This window comes from Abramis brama (assembly GCF_963993115.1).
Source record: "Abramis brama genome assembly, chromosome: 12".
NCBI classification, from domain to species: domain Eukaryota; kingdom Metazoa; phylum Chordata; class Actinopteri; order Cypriniformes; family Leuciscidae; genus Abramis; species Abramis brama.
This window is the reverse complement of record NC_139974.1, coordinates 30419329-30443706: the sequence shown is the minus strand read 5'-3', so window position 1 is coordinate 30443706 and position 24378 is coordinate 30419329. Positions and strand designations below refer to the sequence as shown.

Sequence of the window (24378 nt, the reverse complement as noted above, 5' to 3'; positions counted from 1 at the left end):
CAAGACAAGGAACACCTGTGAACAATGATACACTCTCAGAAAAAAAGGTACAATTTTGTACCAAAGAAGGTACAAACCCTTGTCACTGGGGCGGTACCTTTTACTGGTACAAAATTGTACCTTAATATAGAGGAACAAATTTGTTCCATTCCAGTTTGTACCTTAAAGGACATGATTTGTACCATGGGCAAACCAAAATGTACCTTTTGTTTTTAAAAACTTGTTGGTACAATATTGTACCTTTTATCAAAGGTACAAATTTGATCTCTTAAGGTACCGCCCCAGTGACAAGCCCCTTTGTACCTTAACTGTGTCAAATTTGTTCCTACGAGAAAGGCTATTTTTCTACTGAATAACAAGCACATTCAACAACTGAATCAAAAAGGCATCAATTTAATAATTTCTGTAAATACATATCAAATTCATATTAACATTTGAATACTTTCATTCCAACTTACAGTAAAGTATATCTTTGTGTAAATACATCAAAGATTTCACAATACAATAAAGACTTAGCAAAATTAACAGAATATCACTTCTTTAAAAAGATTTGAAAGAATTTAAAATGCAAAAATGTTACAGTACATAAAATATATTTTCTTATCTACAACAAAGCTAGACTTGTTTTTTTCCCCCCACTTTTCACACAATACCCTTGCATTTATTTAACTTTTTAAAACACCATCATCCAACCGAACTGCTTGGCAATTTCAGATCCCTCCATTTTTACACTGCTGAAGATTCTCCTCTCACTGAAGACACGTCCAGTCAAGACGTTCCCAAGATCTGCACAGTGAGTTGAGATAGCCGGTTCTTCCTGAACATAATGAAGAATCAATATTAGTAAAGACAGATGTAAATTTATTAAATTTATACTTCCAATGACAAGCTCAAATTTCACTTCTAGACTTAAAGGGATAGTTCACCTAGAACTGAAAATTCTGTCATTTACTCGCCCTCAAGTTTTTCCAAATCTGTTAACTTGAACAAAAAAGATATTTTGAGAATCGAAAATTAAACAGTTGATGGGGCCCCATTAACTTCCATAGAATATTTTTCATACTATGGAAGTCAATGGGGCCCCATTGACTGTTTCATTTTTTGGGTGAACTACACATCCTTCAACATCTCGTTTGGCATCCATGTAATGTGCTTCTATAACGGATTTCAGCTTAGCCAACCTCAAATTAACAACCTCAAAAACCTCAACCTGAAAATTATTTTGTTAATTACTCACCCTCATGTCATTTCACACCTGTAAGACCTTTGTTCATCTTCGGAACACAAATGAAGATATTTTTAATGAAATTCTGAGAGCTTTCTGTCCTTCCATTGGGAGCAATGCAACTAACACATTCAAGGCCCAGAACGATAGGAAAGACATCATTGAAGTAATCCATGTGACTCCAGTGGTTTAACCAATTTTATGAAGCGATGCAGGTGCTTTGTTTTAGCAAAAAAACACAATTTAACACTTTATTTATTAGGAGGAGCACTACGACGCATGCGAATTGTGTTGACTCAAGACCGGGTGTTGTTCCATGAATGTGCTTTAGATTATATTATTTTGTAAATATAGAGGTAAATTATGCTTCTTTTTTTTTTTTTTGGCAAAACAAAGCTTACATCGCTTCATAAAATTGAGGTTAAACCACTGGAGTCACTTGGATTAGTTTAATGGTGTCTTTACTACCTTTCTGGGGCTTGAATGTTTTAGTTGCGTAGGCTACCAATGGAGGAACAGAAAGCTCTTGGATTTCATCAAAAATATCTTCATTTGTGTTCCGAAGATAAACGATGGTCTTACAGGTTCGGAATGACATGAGGGTGTATAATTAATGACAGAATTAAAAAAAATTGCTGAACTATACCTTTAAGGAATCCTGGAAACACCTTAAATCAACCACAGCATGCATTCGGTCCATTTTCTGGAATAACTGAAATGCAGATAAGAAAACAATTTTCACACACAAAAAAACTTTCTGCATTTTTACATTTCCCACAAAGTTTTAAATGATTCACTTAAAGCTTCATATAAAATACCCAGAAAAGTAAAATGTTAAACTAATCCATTTGAATTGAGAAGTTTGGTAAAAAATGTCTGAAGAGATTACCGCTTAGTATAATAAACAGATTAAATTTAGGATTTTATTCACATTTAAACATTGAACAAACAGAAGCTCAACCGCACTTGCTTTGACAAGCGAGAACAAACCTCAGTGGTTCTTGCGGAAGCTCAAGCGTGCTGCAAAACACATGAGAATGAACATCATCGGTTTTCGCACGTTTAGCAAACATGATTGAGCTTCCGTTTACCGCAACTGATGTGTGAATTGATGTATATTTTTATGTGAATAAAAGCCTAAATTAAATCTGTTCATCATATAAAATGATTGTATCTCTACAGAAAAACTTGGACTAAACTGCTCAATTCAAATTATTTTACGATCTCTTTATTATGGTAGCATTCAGGTATCAAAAGACATTTTGAAATTTAATATGCAAAATGGCAATGTAATATATAAAATGGCAATGTTCTTATTTAAATTTACATTTTCCATACCATATGTGCAATGTTTGGGGCAAAGTGACAATTCAAATTCAATAATATAATTAAATTAGCCATCTCCTACACTTGTTTTAACATATACCGGTAATTTAAACATATTACAAAATGATTAGAGATGTTTAAAGGCACAATTCACCAAAAATTAAAAAAACTCTGTCATTAATTATTCACTCTCATGTTGTTCCAAACCTGTAAGACTTTCGTTCATCTTTGGAACACAAATGAAGATCTTTTCAATGAAATCTGAGAGCTTTCTGTCCCCCCATTGACAGTCCATGCAACTAAAACTTTGATGCTTCAAAAAGTTCATAAAGAGATCGTAAGACCAATCCTTTTGAATCGAGCAGTTTACCGTAGTTCAAATTTTCATAAGACATGATCGCTTTATATGATGAACAGATTTCAGAAGCTCAACCGAACATGCTTGACACGTGAGAACAAACCTCTTTCTCAAACGTGCTGCGCAACACACGAGAATGAACCTCATTTGTTTTCGCATGTCAAGGGAACATGCTAGAGCTTCCTTTTACCGTATTATCTGATGTGAATTGATGAATAAAAGCCTAAATTCAACCTGTTCATCATACAGCACAAATTTTAGACTAAAACACTCAATTCATATGGATTAGTTTTACAATCACTTTAGGAACTTTTTAAAGCATCAAAGTGGTAGTTGCTTAGCTGTCTATGGGGGGTCAGAAAGCTCGTAATTGATGAAAGAATTTTCATTTTTGGGTGAACTAATTAACCCTTTAACATGTTCAACGTAAAATTGTAGCAAAATGATAATTTAAATGCTATTTTCCTTAATTGCATTTACACTCGCAGTTAAGACACTTATGATTGCATTTTTATTAAATACCCACGATGAACGTGGCAAAATTCAATCTGGATTTAAAAAAAGGATTCCAAGATGATCTTTGCATCAAGTGCCTTAACTTTGAGTGTAAAAGCAACTAGGAAAAATAACCTAAATTATAGTTTTGCTATAATATTTGCTTGAACATTTTAAACATCTAATTTCTGTAATACATTTCATTTTCTATTTTTGAACTTAAAAAAAAATTCAATGTATGTTTTAATTTTATGTTAAAGCTAGTGTAGTAATGCAAATTATTATATTATTGATTTTGAATATTTTTTTGCTCCAGATGTTGCACATATCATATAGAAAATGTAAATATAAATACAGAAATACATTGCCATTTTACACATTACATTTCATATTGACATTTGGTACCGGTATGCTAACGTTACCATACTTTGTGAGTGTCAGAGTTTTAGGTGAATATACTTTCAGTTAAGTGAAGAGTTCATTTGAAGTGCAGTTACTGTGCTTTATCAAGATTGACATCACTCTGTCATTATGGCAAACATTTTGTCTTAGAAATATTCAACCTCATCAGAAAAAAGAATATCATAAGATTAAGAAACTCAAATAACACATTGTACTGATACTTGCCTCACAGCTGAGGACGCAGGAAGACTTTCAGATGACCAGCACTGACAGTTTACCATGCAGTTTACCCCATCATGATCTAAAAATCAAAGACACATTAGCTGAGTATATTACATGTAACTTTATATTACTTAGGACAGAATCCGGTAACGTTAATCGCATTCAAAAACAGAACGAGTGATCAACTATTTTATCTGCGCACTGTTCGTTGGCGCTCAATCACGTTGTTCCAAAACCGCATTGTGGACTAATGTAAAGTAGGCTACACCAGCATGGCACCTCTGGTTGAGCATTCATTTACAACAATAATGTTTTAAATGTGAACTTACGACACAGAAACTCAATTGCTTTAAAAATTATGCAGACGGCTATCACTGACTGGATTCGTACAAATAAGCTATTTAACGTTACACTCGCTATTATCATGTTGAGTAGCTGTAACGTTTTATACATTTTATTTGGTTAAACATAAACATAAAACCCACCTTTGAATTTCCTCTTCTCTTCGTCTTATAATTCGAGTCCAGCCACTAAAGTACTTCTGACGAGGGCGGAGGCCATGGCTTGTGGTGGTGCTCCGTGCTCGTAATCTGCTTCCCGAAGTTCCCGCTCTCCGGTCTATTTGAAAATGCAGTAACGGCTGCAGCAACCTTGGGCAATCAGTTTCATGTCGCCTAATAGCAAAGTTAACATTTAACAGTTAACGTTATGGTGGATAATGGAGAACAAACGCCATATATTGTACACGTGATGACTTAATAATAGTCAATAATTGCATTAAAAAAATTAAAAAGTGTAACGTTATAACTTACAAGTCAAATGGCTAAAAAGCATTTGGAGCAAAGCAACTCGCTAAAATAACGTTAAGTGGCTGAAACATTTATATTTTAGACTTGTGAACTAAATATATACATAAATTATAAGAACTCACCTTTAAATTTCGTCTTCTTCAAGTTTGATAAAATAATCTCGACCGCACTGCAGCCGTGTAGCTGCTTCCCGCTGTCAGTTCGGAAATTTCCGTGGCTGAAGCGATTTCGACCAATCAGTGTCTTGTTGCTATGCACAATACTCAACACAGCAACCAATCATGAATGAAATAGTAATTTGGTCCATAACTGTACCCTTGATGTGAGAACAATTATGTACCTTCATTTCAATTGTACCTTAACAGGTACCAAACAGTATCATCAGTGGTCTTTCCTGTACCATTAAAGGTACTATTATTGAAAAGGTACAAAACTGTTCTTTGAGGAACATTATTTGTACCACCGTGTACCTTTTTTTCTGAGAGTGTAAGACGATTAACCAATGACAAGACACATGGCAGGATCACATGACAAACAGGAAATCACATGACAAGACACAGAAACATGACAATGATAAGAACAAGAAACAAAACCCAAAACGTGACAATAAGATTGGTTGATAATATTGTTGTTACAGGACTAATAAGGGTGTTGATCAAGGAACATGTTCTATTTGGGTAATCTGTGAAGCTTTATGGTCAAGTGGAAAAGGAATTTGCAGGACACACGATTTATGGAGTAGGGAAAGTCTAAAATGGCAGATAGAGCCAGAGGGAAGTTTATAACAATCTGTATTACCTCCAAATAGTATGAGTACATAATTCCTTTGCTAGAGACAGAAAACCGAAACAGATACATACAAAATCACTGAAGTATCGCAATGGGGCGCTTTATCTTTTCCACCATGTAAAAAAAAAAAAAAAAAAAAAAAAACAGCGACAGGCAGAGGAATAGATTTTAAATATATTCATGATATGATCTGTGCCATTCACTCCTGTCTCTGGTTATTTCTCTCTTAGGGCAAGAGGAAAACTGGAGGAGTGTGTGTGGGTGCAGAGGGGGTTTTGTTTATTGTTGGGCTTTCACCACAGCACTTTATCTGCTGGACACCCCATCTGTAACACATGGATGCACCCCGGCACACACTGACATACAGGCAGAATCTAAAAGTGACTGGCCTGATACATCTGCCTGCCACCAAGGCCCTGGGGCCTTTCTAAAATTGTGTGTGTGTGTGTGTGTGTGTGTGTGTGTGTGTGTGTTTGTGTGTCTGTGACGTGCAAAAAAAAATTACAAAATAATTGTGTGTGTGGTGGGGGTTGGGGGGCATGAGTAGGGTTTTAATAAATGAGAATGAGGAAGTATTTTCACTAGCACTCACCTTAGAGACATTAGCCATGGTTTGTTAAGCCAATGATGCATGTGAGCCACATTAGCCATAAAGCTAAGTAAACAAATTGAGCTTTATAGTGCATAGCATTCAGTAATGCCCAATCTGTTTAGGCATGGAAACAGTTATGTTTGCCAGTCATAACAAAAAGTGTCATAATCATAAACTCTTCTGAAAGTAACAAGACCCTAACCACACATTATGGCTCAAATTTATCAGAGATCTATGGATCATTTCACTTTCTGTGCTGATTGCAGTCCAGTAACACAGTGGAAACGTGGATGCACTGTCGCAAAGTTTATCTGTATAAACCTAATTTAAGAGCAATCATGAACGTCTTGGTTAAGATGTTACATTTACATTACAAAAACTTAAAGCTATACAGTAGTTACCAGAAATACACATATCAGCCGTAGACATGGTGCCTGTATATTTTACATAGGTCTTACAGTACTGTTGCCATATTTAAATACATGACAGGTAACACTTTATTTCAATGATCCACTATAGACATTCTACTGACTATAAGTAACTACTATAAAAGTCTAATAATGATCTAATGAGAGTTAGTTGACATGTAGTTGCAAAGTTACTTATCATTAGTAGAGTGTCTAAAGTGGACCATCGAATTAAAGTGTATTATAATACCAATGGACTTAAATAACTGAAATTTGCTTTGTTTCTTGTAATAAACTGATAACCACCATAATAATACAGGTGGGAGGCCACACAATATAAGGTCACATGATCAACTGAAGTTCATTAAAATTGCCATTTCAATGAACAATGGCTAGTGTACAATGTTACACACACAAATACAAAACACCATCAGTGTAACACATATGCAATAAACATAAGTAACATAATATGTCACACACTGTAAAGATTATATGATCAATAAGTTAAACATATTGTGATGCAGAGTCAGAGACGTTCGGATCCATTTGCAGTATTTATTAAGGATAGTCACAACAGGCAGTGGTCAGAGTACAGCGTCAGGTATAGCGAAGGTAATCCAAGAACATAAACAATACCAGGCAGAGGTCGGGGCAGGCGGCAGTAAACAGAGTAAACGGTAACAGGCAGAAGATCAGGGCAGGCAGCAGGCAAGGAATCGGGAGTCGAAGAACAGTCACAAATCAGTACACGGGGAATCAACAACAGAGAGTAAATGCTTGGAAATGTTAGCCGGAGCAAAACAAGACTTCGCAATGTGTGAGAGTCAGAATGCAGTTTATATGGAGAGGAGAATTGGGAACACCTGTGTGGGTGATTAGTCCTAGGTACGGGGTTTATGGGAAATGAAGTTCAATACTCTGGTGAAGGTGTTCTTTGATGAATGGAGAGAGCCACAGAAGCGCGATCTATGACAGAGCCCCCCTCCTGCGAGCGGCTCCTGAAGCGAGGACCAGTGCGACGCCTAGGTCTTTCACGGGGTCTGGGGGCAGGTCTCGTAGGGTGGTTCTGATGAAACTCAGTGGTAAGCGCGGGATCCAGTATGTCCTGTGATCTCACCCAGGATCTTTCCTCTGGACCATACCCCTCCCAATCGATCAGGTATTGTAACTCCCTGCCTCGGCGTCTGGAGTCGAGAATCTCCTTTACTCGGTAAGCCTCCTCGCCCTCGATGATGATTGGAGGGGAGCTCTCCTCCGCAGCCTCGTCCTGGTCCCTCTCTCCACTCGGAACACCGGCAGGTTTGAGCAGTGAAACATGAAAAGTGGGAGATATGCGATAAGTAGGAGGTAAGGCTAGACGGTATGACACTGGTGTTATTTGTCTAATAATCTTAAAGGGACCCACGTACCTAGGACTTAGTTTCTTGCTGGGAAGTCGAAGACGGAGGTCTCGGGATGACAGCCACACCCACTGTCCTGGAACGTATTCAGGTCCCCCTCTCCGATGACGATCCGCCTGTTCTCGGACTCTGCGGACCGCTCTCTGCAGGTGCACGTGAGCATTATTCCAGGTCTCTTCACTTCTTTGAAGCCAAGTGTTAACAGCTGGAAGATCGGTGGGCTCCCCGGACCAGGGAAACAGAGGAGGTTGATACCCAAGCACACATTGGAAGGGAGTGAGGCCAGTAGATGGTTTGCGCAGCGAATTCTGGGCGTACTCGGCCCACATGAGAAAACGGCTCCAGTCCTGCTGGTTCTGATGGCAATAAGTGCGTAGGAAGCGTGTGAGCTCTTGATTCAGCCTCTCTACCTGCCCGTTGGACTGTGGATGATAGCCAGACGTCAAACTGACGTTGATGTTAAGCTGACCACATAATGCCTGCCACACACGAGAGGTGAATTGAGGACCCCGATCGGAGACTATATCCTCAGGTAATCCGTACAGTCTGAAAACTTGTTGCACCAAAGCCTCTGCTGTTTGTAATGCTGTGGGTAGTTTGGTCAGGGGAATGAATCTGCAAGCCTTCGAGAAGCGATCCACCACGGTCAGAATGGTTGTGTAGGTCTGGGAGGGAGGTAGATCGGTTACAAAGTCAATAGCAATGTGAGACCAAGGACGTTGTGGTACAGGTAGTGGCTGGAGTAAACCGGCCGGTCTCTGATGGGATGATTTGACAATGTTGCAAGTTCTACACTGATGCACAAAGGTGATCACATCGGCCTGAAGCGTAGGCCACCAGAAACGATTCGTAGTTAAATGGGTAGTGGCTGTGATCCCGGGATGTCCAGCACTGGGGTTATTGTGAATCCACTGTAGCACTCGTGTGCGGAGACAGGTAGGCACATAGGTAAGATCTGGAGGGCATTCAGGCGGTGATTGTTCCTCCCCCTGTGCTGAAGAGATCTCAGTCATTATGTCCCACTGGACAGGGGCGAGAATCAGCGTTGCGGGAAGTATGGGATCAGATGTGGGAGGACTGGAAGAGCTATCAAACTGACGTGACAGTGCATCGGCCTTGACGTTCTTAGAGCCTGGGCGATATGTTACCTTGAAGTTGAACCTGGTAAAGAAGAGGGACCACCTTGCCTGTCTGGGGTTCAGTCTCTTGGCAGCCTGGATGTACTCCAAATTACGGTGGTCAGTAAGCACCGTAAAAGGCAGATGAGCTCCCTCCAACCAATGCCGCCATTCCTCGAATGCTGTCTTCATCGCCAAGAGTTCTCTGTCACCCACGTCGTAGTTTCGCTCTGCTGAGGTAAGTTTGCGGGAATAGTAGGCACATGGGAATAACTTTGCTGGATTACCTTGTCGTTGTGACAGTATAGCCCCGACTCCTGTATTGGACGCATCCACCTCCACAATAAACTCCCGCTCGGGGTCTGGATGGTGTAAAATGGGAGCTGTGGTGAACCTCTCCTTGAGTCGTTGAAATGCTGTGATACACTCAGATGACCATTTTAACTGCCGTCCTCCGCCCTGAAGTAGAGAGGTGAGGGGTGCTGCCGTGATGCTGAAGTTTCTGATGAATCGACGATAGAAGTTGGCGAAACCCAGGAAACGTTGTAACTCCTTCACAGTGGTAGGCTGAGGCCAATTTACAACTGCCTGTACCTTGCCGTTATCCATGGTCACCCCCTCAGCACTGATGACGTAACCCAAGAAAGCGACCTGCGTTTGATGAAACTCACATTTCTGTATTTTGGCATACAACTGGTTCTCAATGAGACGTTGCAGAACTGCTCTGACATCTTTCACGTGCTTCTCGAAAGTCTCTGAATAAATGAGGATATCATCAATGTAGACAATAACGTTCTGATTGAGCATGTCTCGGAAGACCTCGTTGACAAAGGATTGGAATACAGAAGGACTGTTGGCGAGCCCGAACGGCATAACGCGATATTCATAGTGCCCGGTTGTGGTTGAGAAAGCTGTTTTCCACTCATCTCCCTCTCTGATTCGAATGAGATTGTAGGCGTTTCGTAAATCCAACTTAGTGAAGTACCTCGCGGTACGGAGCTGTTCGAGGGCCGCTGGAACTAAAGGTAGTGGATAGCGAAACTTAACTGTGATCTCGTTGAGACTGCGGTAATCGATACAAGGACGCAGCCCTCCATCCTTCTTCTTCACGAAGAAGAATCCAGCTGAAGCAGGGGAAGTGGATGGCTTTATGAATCCCCTAGAGAGCTGTTCCTCAATGTAAGCTTTCATGGCTTCGGATTCCGGTTGGGAGAGAGGAAAAATTCTTCCTCGTGTGGGCATGGTTCCTGGAATGAGATCAATGGCACAGTCCCCGGACCGATGAGGAGGGAGTTGATTGGCGCGGTTCTCACTGAATGCCAGAGAGAGATCGTGATATTGAACCGGAATCTTCTGAAGATCGGAATTTTCAGAGGGGATGGTGATGGGAGTAAACTTGGTTAGTGTGTGCAAACAGTTCTCTTGACAGGCTGTGGACCACTGGGTTATCTGCCTCTCGGACCATGAAATCGTGGGATTGTGCTTCTCCAACCAAGGTAAACCGAGAATGATGGGATGTCGTGGAGAATCAATGGTGAACAGTTGAATGAGTTCGGAATGAAGAGTGCTTGTACATAAGGTGATTTCTTGGGAGATGTAATGAATCTTGCCGGTACCCAAAGGGCTTCCGTCTAATGCTGCCACTGCCATCCGAGATTCACATGGAAGAAGAGAGAGGCAATAAGTCTTAGCAAAAGTCAGATCAATGAAATTTCCAGCGGCTCCAGAGTCTATTAAAGCGGTGGTATTAACTATTTTTTTGTCAAAACGCAGAGTAACCGCTAGTTCAAAGGGTTTAGAAGAGCAAAGATGAGAACTCACCGCAGCAGAATCTCGGGGAGTTGGGCGGTTAGGACAGGTCGCCCTCATGTGGCCGGACTGTCCACAGTACAAGCAGAGATGATTGCGCATTCTTCTCTCTCTCTCCGCTGGCGTAAGACGAGTGTAGCCCACCTGCATGGGCTCAGATTCCTGGTTGGTGGATAGCTGTTCGTGAAATCGAGGCATTTGTGGCACTCGCCGAGCTCGCATCAGATTGTCAAGACGAATCGCCAAATCCATGAGCTGACTAAGTGATTTCCCCTCATCCCGACATGCCAGCTCCCCCTGCAGGTTAGAATTGAGACCCTTGCGATACAGTAACGTCAGCGGGTCATCCTTCCATCCAGTTTGTGCGGCTAGGGTGCGGAACGAGAGGGTGTAATCGGCGGCCGATGATCCGCCCTGACGCAGGGACAGTAGGAGTTCACCCGGATCTTTTCCTCCAGCGGGATGCTCGAATACCTCTCTAAACTGTTGAAGGAAACTGTCATACGAGGGGAATGACAGTTGACCACCCTGCCAAAGCGCCGTCGCCCACTCAAGAGCCCTTCCGGTCAGCAAAGAACAGATGAACGAAACTCGACTGTCATCAGTCTGATAGAACTGTGGTTGCTGATTGATGAATAACGAGCATTGCAACAGAAATCCCTTACATAGCGCAGGAGAGCCATCAAACTTATCAGGAAGGGACAATCGAGGATTACTGGATGGGGTACTCACAGGCTGGGATGGCTGAGCAGGAGCGACCGCTGCTGGGGCTGATGCGGCGGCTTGTGTGGTGAGTGTTTGCATGGATCTGACCAGCTGTTCTGTAAGTACGGTTAGCTTGACAAGTTGTTGCTGATGGGCAGCCAGCATGGATGCTTGAGATGTTACCTCTGTGGTCAGACGATACATAGCTGCTGGATCCTGTGGTGGCGAAGTCTTCTGTGATGCAGAGTCAGAGACGTTCGGATCCATTTGCAGTATTTATTAAGGATAGTCACAACAGGCAGTGGTCAGAGTACAGCGTCAGGTATAGCGAAGGTAATCCAAGAACATAAACAATACCAGGCAGAGGTCGGGGCAGGCGGTAGTAAACAGAGTAAACGGTAACAGGCAGAAGATCAGGGCAGGCAGCAGGCAAGGAATCGGGAGTCGAAGAACAGTCACAAATCAGTACACGGGGAATCAACAACAGAGAGTAAATGCTTGGAAATGTTAGCCGGAGCAAAACAAGACTTCGCAATGTGTGAGAGTCAGAATGCAGTTTATATGGAGAGGAGAATTGGGAACACCTGTGTGGGTGATTAGTCCTAGGTACGGGGTTTATGGGAAATGAAGTTCAATACTCTGGTGAAGGTGTTCTTTGATGAATGGAGAGAGCCACAGAAGCGTGATCTATGACACATATGTTTTGCATTGCATTGATTTAACTTAACTTAATAAGTTAAGCATTTTTAATACGTTAGATTCAACACATTTTTTTAAAGTCAGTCTAATGTAATTCAGTTTAATAATCAATTGTGATGCACAACTTTGTTGTTTTTTAGCTTAAATTTACTTATCAATAATTGTTTTGTATTTTTACTTATCAATAATTGTTTTGTATTGTCTTAGATTATATATGTATATATATATATCAGAGCATGTGAGCGGAGTGGAGCAGGAGCGAGCGGGGAGCGGGAGCGGGCGGATCTTGGACAGAGCGCAGAGCGGCATTTTTAAAAGGACGGAGCGTCGCCTTATTTCCCGCTCCAATTTTCGCTCCAATTTCGCTCCGCTCACACCACGAGTCTGAAGCATGCTCAGTCAAACCTAAACCAGGATCCATCTGTCTTGCACAGTCATCAACAGTAGACTATTTTCAGTCAAAACTCGGCTCAATAATGGAGTTCAAAAAGTAGGCTACTTCAAAAGGGAAAATGAGAAGTCATACAGGTCAGGTGTAGGCTACTATTAATATAACTAACTAACAATGATAATGTGGTACAAGAAAACGAATGTGGAGACATCGTTTCAGTCAGCAAAGATTCATTTTGGAATCTCAAAAGACACATCTCTCGAAAACATGAACGTGAGCTACGCGAACACGCTGGGAAGAAAACAAAAGGTTAGCAAATTGAATACGGTAACTTGTAACAAAGTGTAAATTAAATATAGCGTAATATTCAAACAAATTCGTTTTTTCATTCAAGTAGACCTAATGGTTCGTTTTATTTAGCCGAATTTGTGTCGTCCGTAATAATATTTATATTATTAGGCCCATTTATTCGTTTAATTTTACAGCAGTTTGTGTGTATGGAAGCCAATTTAAATTTTAATCGTGCGCGTTGCGCAAAAGTTCACTTATCAAAATTCTGGCCTTATAGTTAATTTACTTAAAAAAATGTATCATATTTTTGTTTATATAATTTTTATTTAGATTATTAGGCCCATTTATTCGTTTAATTTTACAGGACTTTTTGTGTAGGCTATATTCCTTCTTACATAGGCCTGTAATTTGAAATAAAACATTTCTATTTGAAAAATGTTTTTGTTACTCATTAGTTCTTTAGGAGGTAAGGCTGTGGTCTAAGCTAAAAGTGATATACATGTAGATTTTTTTCCTTTTTTGGAGCGAGCGGGGGGCGATTTGAGTGGAGCGCGAAGCAAACCTCGTTGAGCGCTGAGCGATAATGAGCGGAGCGGCCTGATGTAGCTTTGAGCGGGGGAGCGGAGGGGTGAACAGTTCCGTGAGCGATGAGCAGAGATTCTCACCTCTGCACTCCGCTCACATGCTCTGATATATATATAAACTAACATAAGCAATATACAACACAGTGAAATTCTATATAATAGAAAACAAGCATATGAATTTAAAGTAACAGTGTTGGAATTCTTACAGTTTTTCCTTAAAATTGCAAACCAAATCAAAAGCAACAGACAGATAACCAAGGCTTTATGAGAGTCTCCGCAAAGAGCATTAAAAAAGACAGTGCAGGGTTTGCTAACCTCTATAAAGCATTGATTCTCATCACAGCTTAAACTTGAACATGACTAATTTGTCATTTAGCTTCTTTGGTTGCCAGTCTAGATCTTTAACCACTAGACTCTTTAACACAGAAAAGTCCACCCTAAGATAATAAACCTGAAGCGCTGGCACCAGCCTTACTCTCTTTAATGCATGAGTGGAGGAATGAATGCTCAAGGCTTTAAAATGAGAACGACAGAGGAAGATGAGGATATAAGGCCAGAGTCTGTGTGATACTTAAAATAAATGTGAGCTACTAGGCCTGGGGTCAGCAGACTTGCAGACATCAAACCTTCAAAGACAGACTGCAACCTTCTTATAGATTTAGAGCATGATAATGAAGCAGCGTCTTTCTTCGGGGAAAGTGGCTCTACCGACACACATTTACAATTCGCAAATTGTGATGCATCATCTGACCTATTTAGTCATTTCAATACCCTGTGCTTGGCACAGACCGATAGTTAACAACATCATGATTATATGAGTGTACAAACTGAATGGTACTAAATCTTATTGACATCTGTGCAAAAATCTATTGCGCTGTACTTGTACTGAGTCCAAAGAGAGTGCCTGCAGTGTAAACACTTGAGAATATTTCATTCATCATGATATGATGTAAAATCATTATTTACTGGTCATAGAAAATAGTTATTGACAGAGCAAAGCAAGAAACCATAGCTTACATGGAAAATTTACAACGCTTTCAGCTTTAGATTTATTAGAAGACCAAGATATATCACAAAGACAGACATTTATTTCATCCACTGCTTTCAAGGATGTGAAACTGTGTTTTTCAATCTCATAAAGGTGTGTGGTGTGTGCAGTACCATGACACTAAAAAAAGTCTTTGCAAAAACAAATGGCTCAGAAAATTTAAGTTATCTTTAAGCATCTTTAAGCTCATAAATAAAAACAAATTATAAAAAAATGAGAGTCAAAGGTCATCATTTTTGAATTTTAAATTATATCCAGAATGATTAAATGGCAATCATCCGGGGACTAATGAACTTTTTTTTTTTTTCAAGAGCATGTACTCGAAAACTTCAACTCAAGGTGTTCAGAAATGCTCAGACAGATATTTTTAATCACCATCCACATCACTCATTTTGCAACGGGATATAAATTCTCATTGGACAGTTTTTTCCCCCCAGTAATTCTCATTTTGCTGCAAGCCTCTGTCACAGACAGCAATTTATTTAAGATTGTATGTGGAGGTTGTTTTGATTATTTCCGTCTCACAGTGTTGACAACTCACTGACATTGTGCTGTGACACCGAAAAGATTAATGGGGTTCCTAAACAAGAGTTTAAACTTCAGGCCACTTGATTAAGAAGCTTGAGCCATTTGAGGACTCATCATAAATACTTCTCATTACTTTTACAGACTTTTAAAACTAGTAGGCCTACTGTCGTTGAAATTCTGGGATTTGTTTGAGGAGCTTAGAGTCTCATTAATTTTTATTTATTTCATTTTAGCAATTTTTTTTATATAGGACACAGAAACATGGGTGATTCGCTTTATGAAAAATAGATTTGGATATCATGAAGCTCATGAAGGGCTTCATTATTAATTAAAGTGTTTGGAGCGTTCATAAAAGTGGAATTAAAGACTTTCACATACACACGCTACCTTTGAAATGATCGCCTGTTAATTTTTAATTGACATGTGACATCTGAGATAAACTGGTTTTCAAAGACAGCCAGAGAGTTGATCATTTTAATTAAATCATTTGGTTTTTCAACTTAACTGATCCTCAGACAGTGTAAACAGTTTTTAAACATTTGAACGTTTAAACTCTGAGAGCCCACTCAAGTTAAGAGTGAAATTACAGCTTTTTCTCTGAATACATTAATAATAATAAATAAATCCACTCGCTGCTTGTTTGAGAGCACATCATGGCTTTAGGCATCAGACCAACATGGGATTTATGCTGGTTGTCAAAAATGGCACCTGAACCACCACCTAGAATGAATATGACACATAGAGGTACAAGGTTGAGGGAAATCGTTAAAACAAACAGCGCAGCCAAAAATGACAATTCTGTCAATATTTATTCTCACTTAGTTTTCATGGAAGACAAAATGAACATTTTTGAAGCTTCATGTGGCTCTTTTTGACACAATCGCAAGTGTTAAGCTGCAAAAAAAGCACCATAAAAGTAGTCCATGCATCCCATTCTCTATATTTCTGAAGCCACATGATAGTTTGTTTAAGGAACAGACTGAAATTGTTATTATTATTCCCTGATAATCTTCCCTCTAGTGAGCAGTTCTAAAAAAAACGCTGTGACTGAATGATTGCGTCAGCAGGTACCTGTGTTTAAAAGCTCTAAAGAATGAATCCAATCCGATTTTAGATTCTGAAAGTTTCGCTTATGAACCCTAAATTTGGAAATCCGATTCACATATTCTTTACATTTGAGTCAAATTTTTGCTTTTGCCTTGAGTTACACTTTATTTCGATGGTCCGCTTTAGACAATTTACTATCTATAAGTACCTTTGAAACTGCATGTCAACTAACTTTCATTAGAGTATTAGTTATTAGACGGTTAGGTTAGGTGTTAGGTTTAGTAGAATAAGTTGACCTGTAGCTAAAGTTACTTACAGTTAGAATATCTGTTGGAACTGTTGGAAAGTTTTCTTTCATCGAAGCAGAGATCAGGAGACGTTGGGATCACGTTCAAACAAAGTTATTCTTTATTGAGCGCGGCTGCGGTTCGTCCAACAAAATCTCATTCTAATACAGTATGCATTGTGGCTATATACATTCCAAGGGGGAGGGATTACATAGAGGCAGAGACTCTGAATAAAGCATGCAAATGAAGTGGGAACACACCCTCTGAGAGCACTACCAGTCCAATTGAATCAGCATAACTATTCAAATGCTGATACTGGCCAGGAACTCCGGTTAGAAGAGCCATCACAGAGCCATTAAAGACAAAAGGTGAAAGTCTCCCCTACAGCTAATCCAATCAACCTAACGATTCAACGTCTGGGCTCCGAAAGGTGAGAATCTCAGTGATCTGACTCATTTAAAATACAATAGAGAAAACAGGTCTGGCAGGAATATCTTGCTGTAAACTCAATAATCACTTTCTCAGTTTATATTGGAATCTAAATTAAAACCTCAGATGCTAAAATCAGTATTCTTCACCATGATGTTATGTAAGGAAGCATATCTGAAATAGATTCTTAAATTTGTAATCCTTCAGAACCATCAAAATAAAGAGTTAACAGATATTAAGCAGACAGTCTACTAACACTCAAACGAGAGTTAGTTGACATGAAGCTGCAAAGTTACTTTTACTGTAGCCTAGTTAGTAGAATGTCTAAAATGGACTATCGAAATAAAGTGTTACCGAAAGCTGACATATGCATCAGAAGAGCCTATTTAGCAAATATTTCAGCCCGATCTCATCCCAAGGCGTCATATACTGACACTTTTGACATTTCGTCTACATCCAACGCACATGGCACCCTTTAGCGTCAATATGAGACGCAGATAGATATGGGCCAGAAGGCGCCTCCTAGCGGTCTAACCCTAACCCTACCCCAGACCTAAACCTACCCATAACCGAACAAAGCTCTGTGCGTGTCATATTGACGCTAAAGGGTGCCATGTGCGTTGGATGTAGACGAAATGTCAAAAGCGTCAGTATATGACGCCCTAGGATGAGAATGCGTTGAATATTTAGTAAATTTTCAGTCCCATGACCAGTTTTATTTAAATAAGTTGTAAATAAATATACGAATGTCCAAAACTTTATTGTAAAACTTTGTAAACGTGCACATCACAGCATTGCACATGGTGATACTTTTGATTGAGAAAATAGGATTCAAGTTCACATGCTTTTTTTTTTTTTTCCTGTTGATGGGATTATTTCAGATGTAGCCTACAACACCCTTTCGATCCGATCGAAATTCATTTGGCTTGAGCTCAATTTAGGTGTTTACATGAAGGTTTTTCAGTCCCATTAAGACATCAATTCAATTACAGATAATTTGGTTTGTTGCATGTAAATGTTAGCCTGGCAAGCCAGACCTACATCAAGATGTTAGGTCTGGCAACTCACCATAGACACGCTCACTCCGAGGGGCGGGATAAACGGATGTCTTTCAAATTCCCTCTGCATGCAATAGGACAGCGCTTCAACCAACCAGAGCGTTTTCCCAACAGCGGAGCTTAGTTGATAGATTCAACTTTTGCCATATCTGGCCGGCAAAACGACGAACACATCTATTTTTAAGAAGAACTTAAGTGCTGTTCATTGCTCTTTTCTCAAAGAAAAACTTAACTCCAAGTCCTCCAGAGTCGCGGACAAAGCCGATTCGAAAGACTGTTCTCCAGCAGCAGCCGTCATTCTTTGTTTTCAAGTCGCAGCCAGGTAACCGTCGCAACTCTGTCGTCATATGTTAAGGCCACCCCGCCTACTCTATAAGCGACGTGATTGGCCTGACCCAATTTAGGTTTTTGCAGCTCGAAAGTCTATGGAGAGTTGCTAGACTGCCCTGGCTGCAAAATACATTTTGCTGCCGCTAGGGTGCGTCTAGATTTCTAGGCTATGTAAATGTAGCAAGTGAGTTGAACTCCAGAAACGGGTAAGTAAACAAATCATTCTTTTGAGCCAGTTCATAAAAAGAGACTGAATGATTTGTTCACTAATCTGATTGATCCAGTTCTTAACGTCTCTGTTTCAATGATTCTTTTGCTGCAGTTCTTGAGTAAACAGCTCACTGGTTGATTATCAGTGAATAATGACCAAAAGTTGGTATTTTTCTAACGCAAAGATATTGTATGGAGTCAGAAGAACATATGCACAAGTCAAATGGACGCTTTTTAAGATCCTTTGTGGTGTTTATTTGGCATTTTTGGAGATTTACAGTTGTGGTACTGATGAATGCTCTTGGAAAAAGTCCTGCATGTTGATTCTTCAGGAATTCAGATTTTTATTCTGTTGAAGAAAGAGAATCCTATCATTTTGTAACGACACAGGGGTGAGTAAATAATGACAAAAGTATCATTTTTATCTCCTTTAAGAATGTTTTATAAGCGCTTGAATGAGTTTCACACCATCAGCATTCCCCTCAGTAACCACAGTCTGTTTTCTTCACAGCAGTGTGTGAGCATTTCCATGCTGAAATATGACTGTTTTCTTGTGCGCTCTCAATGACTGTGTGAATCATCCAGTCAGATTCATACCACCTGGAGTGGCGTCACATGCCATTTCCTTCTGCCTAATGGTTCATTTCTTAATACCCCAAACTATAGCAATGAGATCCTAATGTGCTTCACCCTGATGGATGAAAGCTTCTCTCTTTTCGGAGGATGGACTGTCTGCATGAAACTCACTGGCGTGGCTCCTGTGGAAGCGAATGTAACACTTGCTTTTGTGAGATTCTACTAATATAGACAATGCATTTTATTGAAAGGTGTTGCTTGAAATGCTACATATTAGTTTTTGTTGACAGGAGAGTCATGACACTGTGGGTTGTGTGCCACATGTCCCACGAGTCCAGGTGTTGGAGACACGTGATGGTGGAAACAATGCAGGGACGTCACACAGTCAGGAGATGGAGGGGAACTGCTGACTCGTGAATGTTTATTTTTGGGGTTAACGTGATGCATCGACAGCACCTTTCACTAATTCGACACACATCACTGTAACACAGCACAGCTGCATGTCATCAGAAAAGTACTGAAAGTGTAACTCGCAAGTATAACAAAAGGCTTCTGCTAAGAGTTTGCGAAGGAAAGGTTCTAGAATGGTTCTTGATTCTAGAATCAGAGAATTGGTTTGGTTAATATTTTTAATCCATCCACTTTATATTTTCTAAATGACAGAAATTAAAAAGACAAAGTGAAAAGATTTTTGAAAGAAGTCTCCTATGCTCACCAAGGCTGCATTTATTTGATCAAAAAATACAGTAAAATAATAATATTGTGAAATATATAAAAAAAAAAATAAAAAAAATTTTTTAATAATATATTTTACAGTTATTTTTTTTCAATATCAAACCCCTGTACTGTTATGACTGTGGATGTTGTTCCTGAATTCTCTATATGCCCTGCTGTGACCAAGGAGGCCTTTAATGAACTTTCTGTCTTTGAATTCCCTGTCTGCCCCAATACGACCACAGAGGTCGTCAAGCATCTTCCTGTCTGCACTGACAGGCCAACCCTAACCTCTCAGTGCCTTTTCTTACAGTTTTGCCTGATCTGTGGAGGTCTTTAGTTTCACTGACTCTGCTGAAGTGGTCTTCAGTTCCCTCCACTCCGCCATAGGTCTCTTCAGTCTTGTCTGTTAAAACTGTGATTTATTTCAGGATTCTTTGATGAATAGAAAGTTAAAAAATAAGCATTTATTTAAGAATATTTGTAACAATGTTAGTCTTTACTGTGACTTTTCATCAATTAAATGTATCCTTGTTGAGTAAATATATATAAAAAAATAGTGTCCTTTATACTGTCTACATTATTATTATTATTATTATTATTATTTTATGGATGGAGAGAGTGTGCAGGAATCTCACAAACAGCTATGTGGATGTGGCCGCTTACGGAGGGCAAAACAGTCTTGTTAAGAGCTTTTATGCCAGAACCAGAGGTGCCAAGACGATTTCAGCTGCACACACAGTCATGGCCTTTGAAGACATATCTTTTAGCCTTTAGGTTGTGGCAGGCTTCTTTATAATGCATTTTGCTATAAATATACAGCCATAGACCTACAACACAATGATTCACCATCTCCAGTAATCCTGTTAAGGGATTCTCCTCATGCATAAACACACACTTAATCACAACAGCTATTGCTCTTCACAGTGTAATATGAGAGTTTGAGCTGATCTTTCAATACCCCGGTCAAGCTTCTCATTTATTTTAAAAAATATCTTTAAGCCAATATTAAACCTATCAAAACAGAGGCTGACCGCTGGAACACAAACTCACTCGGTTATATTATGATATAAAAGTCATTCATTGCTCTAATTTCCAAGAGAAAGAGGTTAAGACTCAGCTATCACTGATGACAGATGCCTCAAGTTTGAAATGCTTTCTGTTTCGTTTCCATGGAGAAATAACTTCTAACTAATTTCTATGCTGATTTTATTTACACTGTCTGACTCCTTGATTAAAGAGCCAGATGTCTATTTTATATATAGGTTTCCTTATTCTGTGATATTTGCATTTTGTGTGTATGTGTTCAGAAGTTTTTGTTTTATAACATTACTTCAACATGTCTACGTTCCAGTGAAATCACAAAATAAATTGCAGTCAAATACACCGCCATATAACTGATAAGCTGTACATCTACAGGACGTTGTCGGGTCAAGCGAGATTTAAACTTGTGAGCTCTTACACTTAATGTAAGAACTACTCACCTGAGCCACAACAGCTCATGTGCTGATAAGAGGCTCTGCCTCCCTAAGACTGAAATCCCAAAATCGCCTCAGACAGTACCTAATTTAAAGTTTATGTTATCGAATAATCAAATAATACATGTCATAAGTTCATCGGAGCACTTGAATTGATCGAAAAGAATGACTGCACCCAAACTGCATTTTTTTATACTGTTGTACTGGACATTTACTTCTTATCTAAAGTTATAGTACAGTGTCGTATTATTATGGTCACATGATGTCGCATTCAACAATGGTGCAACTATCCCCGTCACTTGGTCTGAAATCAGTATTGCATCTCAGTTGAAGAATGTTTTGAAAAAGACATTGTACACTGTACATATTATGTTTTCTCTATCTTCAGTCTGTGATGTATTTTATAATATATCACAAACAATGCACCAGCAGATAAGGAATGTCTTGAACAAACTATAAATTCAATAACATAGTCAATGTATAATTTAAAAGCAGGGAACTATGTGAGAGGTTCTCTTCCTGAGGCGTTGTTAATAAGTTGCCATTTACTGTACCACACATAATAACAAGTTTAGTTGTGACTTACATACACATCACTAATTACAAAGATTATACCCCTGGAGCAACCTGCAGGGCATGATAGCAAGCTCAAGTACAAGTTCCTGACTCTCCATAACTTGGGATTTAATCTAATACCTAATATATTAAACCTAAAAAACAATATTTGTATTTTAATATTCTCCCTGGCGTGGGTTTTCTCTGGGTGTTCCAGTTTCCCGGGCGATCTCTGTGCCCTTGAGGAAGACACTTACAGTCAATACTTGCAACTTATTTAACTTTTATAACGTTACACATTTCAAAGTGAAACAGGATATGTGACATTAAAAAAAATGAAGGACGTGTCTTGATATTAGTCATTGGGAATTGAATGGATCATATAATAGACATCACATGTTTGATGGGGAGAGATTGAAAAATTAGAGAGCTTAGTGATGTTGGTGATGTCAACTGAAAAAAAAGAAAGGTTTCAGAATGGTCTCTCTCTCTCTCTCTCTCTCTCTCTCTCTCTCTCTCTCTCTCTCTCTCTCTTGTCTTTGTGGGTGGGTTTTGCACGTTTAGTTCTATGTTTCAGTTAGTTACCTTGGTTTTCATTTTCTGATTACCAGTTGCACTTGTCACTGGTTTCCTTGAATAGTTTGTTTGGTCTATATATGCTCGGTACACATTGTACGATTTTGGGCTGGTCCAGATGAAAGATGACCAATTGTGGTGATTTCTGTGGTCATGGCTCCTAAAAGGTGGTCCTACTTTGTACAGTTAGAAAAGTTCAAAGATGGCCGTTGTCACGTTGGTCTTGCGACCAAAGGTATAGCCTGCGATCATTTTCTGACAGTTTCAGAAATTTAGCATGATCATCTCACAGTGTGTTTGATGCTACGACCAACGTCCACTGACTAGCCAATAAAAATTCAACATGAAATGGTGTATTGATCTACGCAACATGGCGCTAAAACCTAAAGCTACTTACCTCAAGCATCATTTGCAAAATTGGCATGCCAAGTTGGCCTCAGCAATGACCACGTCCATATTCTCCTCTTTCACTTCCTCCTCTTTTTTCAGCGCACATAAAAAACACAATTCCCAGTGCAATTACAACTAACGCATGCTGATGACATTTTATTCTTGCGTCGGAGCCTACAATTCAATAGGTGTCATCGTCGTACAGTCTACATACACGTCGTACCCAAGTTAATTAGATCCATATCATACAGTGTGATTTGTAATGATCTTATGGGATTACCAAAATCACCTCCGTGTTTCTTTCAGTTCTTTGTCAGTTCATGTCATCATATACACGGTTGTTTTGTTCTCGTTCTTTGTTAAATAAAAACTGTATCCTGCTGCACTTCGATCCACTACTCATCCTTGTGACAGCATATATATTTATAATCTCCTATGTCCACACTGTAAAAATGAATACGCTATATCTAATCAATAAAATTGTGGCAACAGATTACAAGCAATATTATTAATTAAATTTAACAAATTAGAATTGAATAATAAAAATAATCAAATTCATTCCTTAAAAGTTAACCATTTAAAATGAGTAAAATTTACAAAAAACATTTTTTAAACAAATTTTTTTTATTGCCAACTTTGAAGACACCTGATGTTAACAAGCAGAATCACTGAAGGAGAAAACCATAGTTTAAGTCACCATTATGGTGATCAGTGTTTGTTTTAGTTGGGCTCTTGACCCTTAAATCATTTACTTTAGATTTTGTTTGGCTGCTGTACCTGAGTTATAACAGCCAGATGAACAACGAGAAAAGGTGATCTGATGGTGTTGGTTGTGTTTTAACATAATCATTATTTCACAATCATTTATTTATTATTATTATCATCAATCTTGAAAGCAGTTTTTTCCTCAAACTGTTTTTTTTAAGTGATCTCTTCGTTTTGAACAACTGATAATTTTGTCACTTTATTGACTATAGCTTTCTTTCAAATATGTGTATTGTGTGGCAAAAAACAAACAAACATGTAAACACAAAAGACTGAGATGTTAATTAATATATTAATTAGTATAGATTAATATGGAGAAGAACACTGTGTAATCAGCTCAGATGAGCATAGCGGATGACAGTAATGTGATGGTGTAAGCAGCGGGTGATATACGTCGTTACTGAGATTCATTGTGAGGAGTCACCTCTACAGCAGCTGCCCGTGTGTTTACTGTACTGTTGAGGAAACACAGAGCCGTAGCATCGCTTCTGCCCAGTCTTGATTTGAGGGTAATCATGCAGACTGACGTCCAATCTGAAAGAAATCAGAGAGGGCGAGAAAATAAATTAAAGTGTGCTTTTGCTTGGGTTTTGAAAACCAATAGCTGGGCCTGTTTGATGTGTTTTTCGTGTAAAGAGGTTTGATGAGGGAGGGGAAGGGGCCGCGTGGCCGGCGGAGGTGTGTTGGGGGAAGGTGGTGGTCATAATAGATTTTCATTCACTATAAAGAAAGAGGAATGGATTGTATTACAGTGGAAACAATTGA

At 39.2% G+C, this 24378-nt stretch overlaps 1 long non-coding RNA gene across 1 annotated transcript; it reads right to left on the bottom strand.

The window, feature by feature from the left end:
* Positions 1–454: 454 nt before the first annotated feature.
* Positions 455–5308, bottom strand: LOC311093643. Its single transcript, XR_014608458.1, has 4 exons — positions 4514–5308; positions 4032–4107; positions 1872–1937; positions 455–817 (listed from the first exon to the last, which is right to left on the bottom strand). It is a non-coding gene; the product is annotated as an uncharacterized lncRNA (long non-coding RNA).
* Between the last annotated feature and the right edge of the window lie 19070 nt (positions 5309–24378).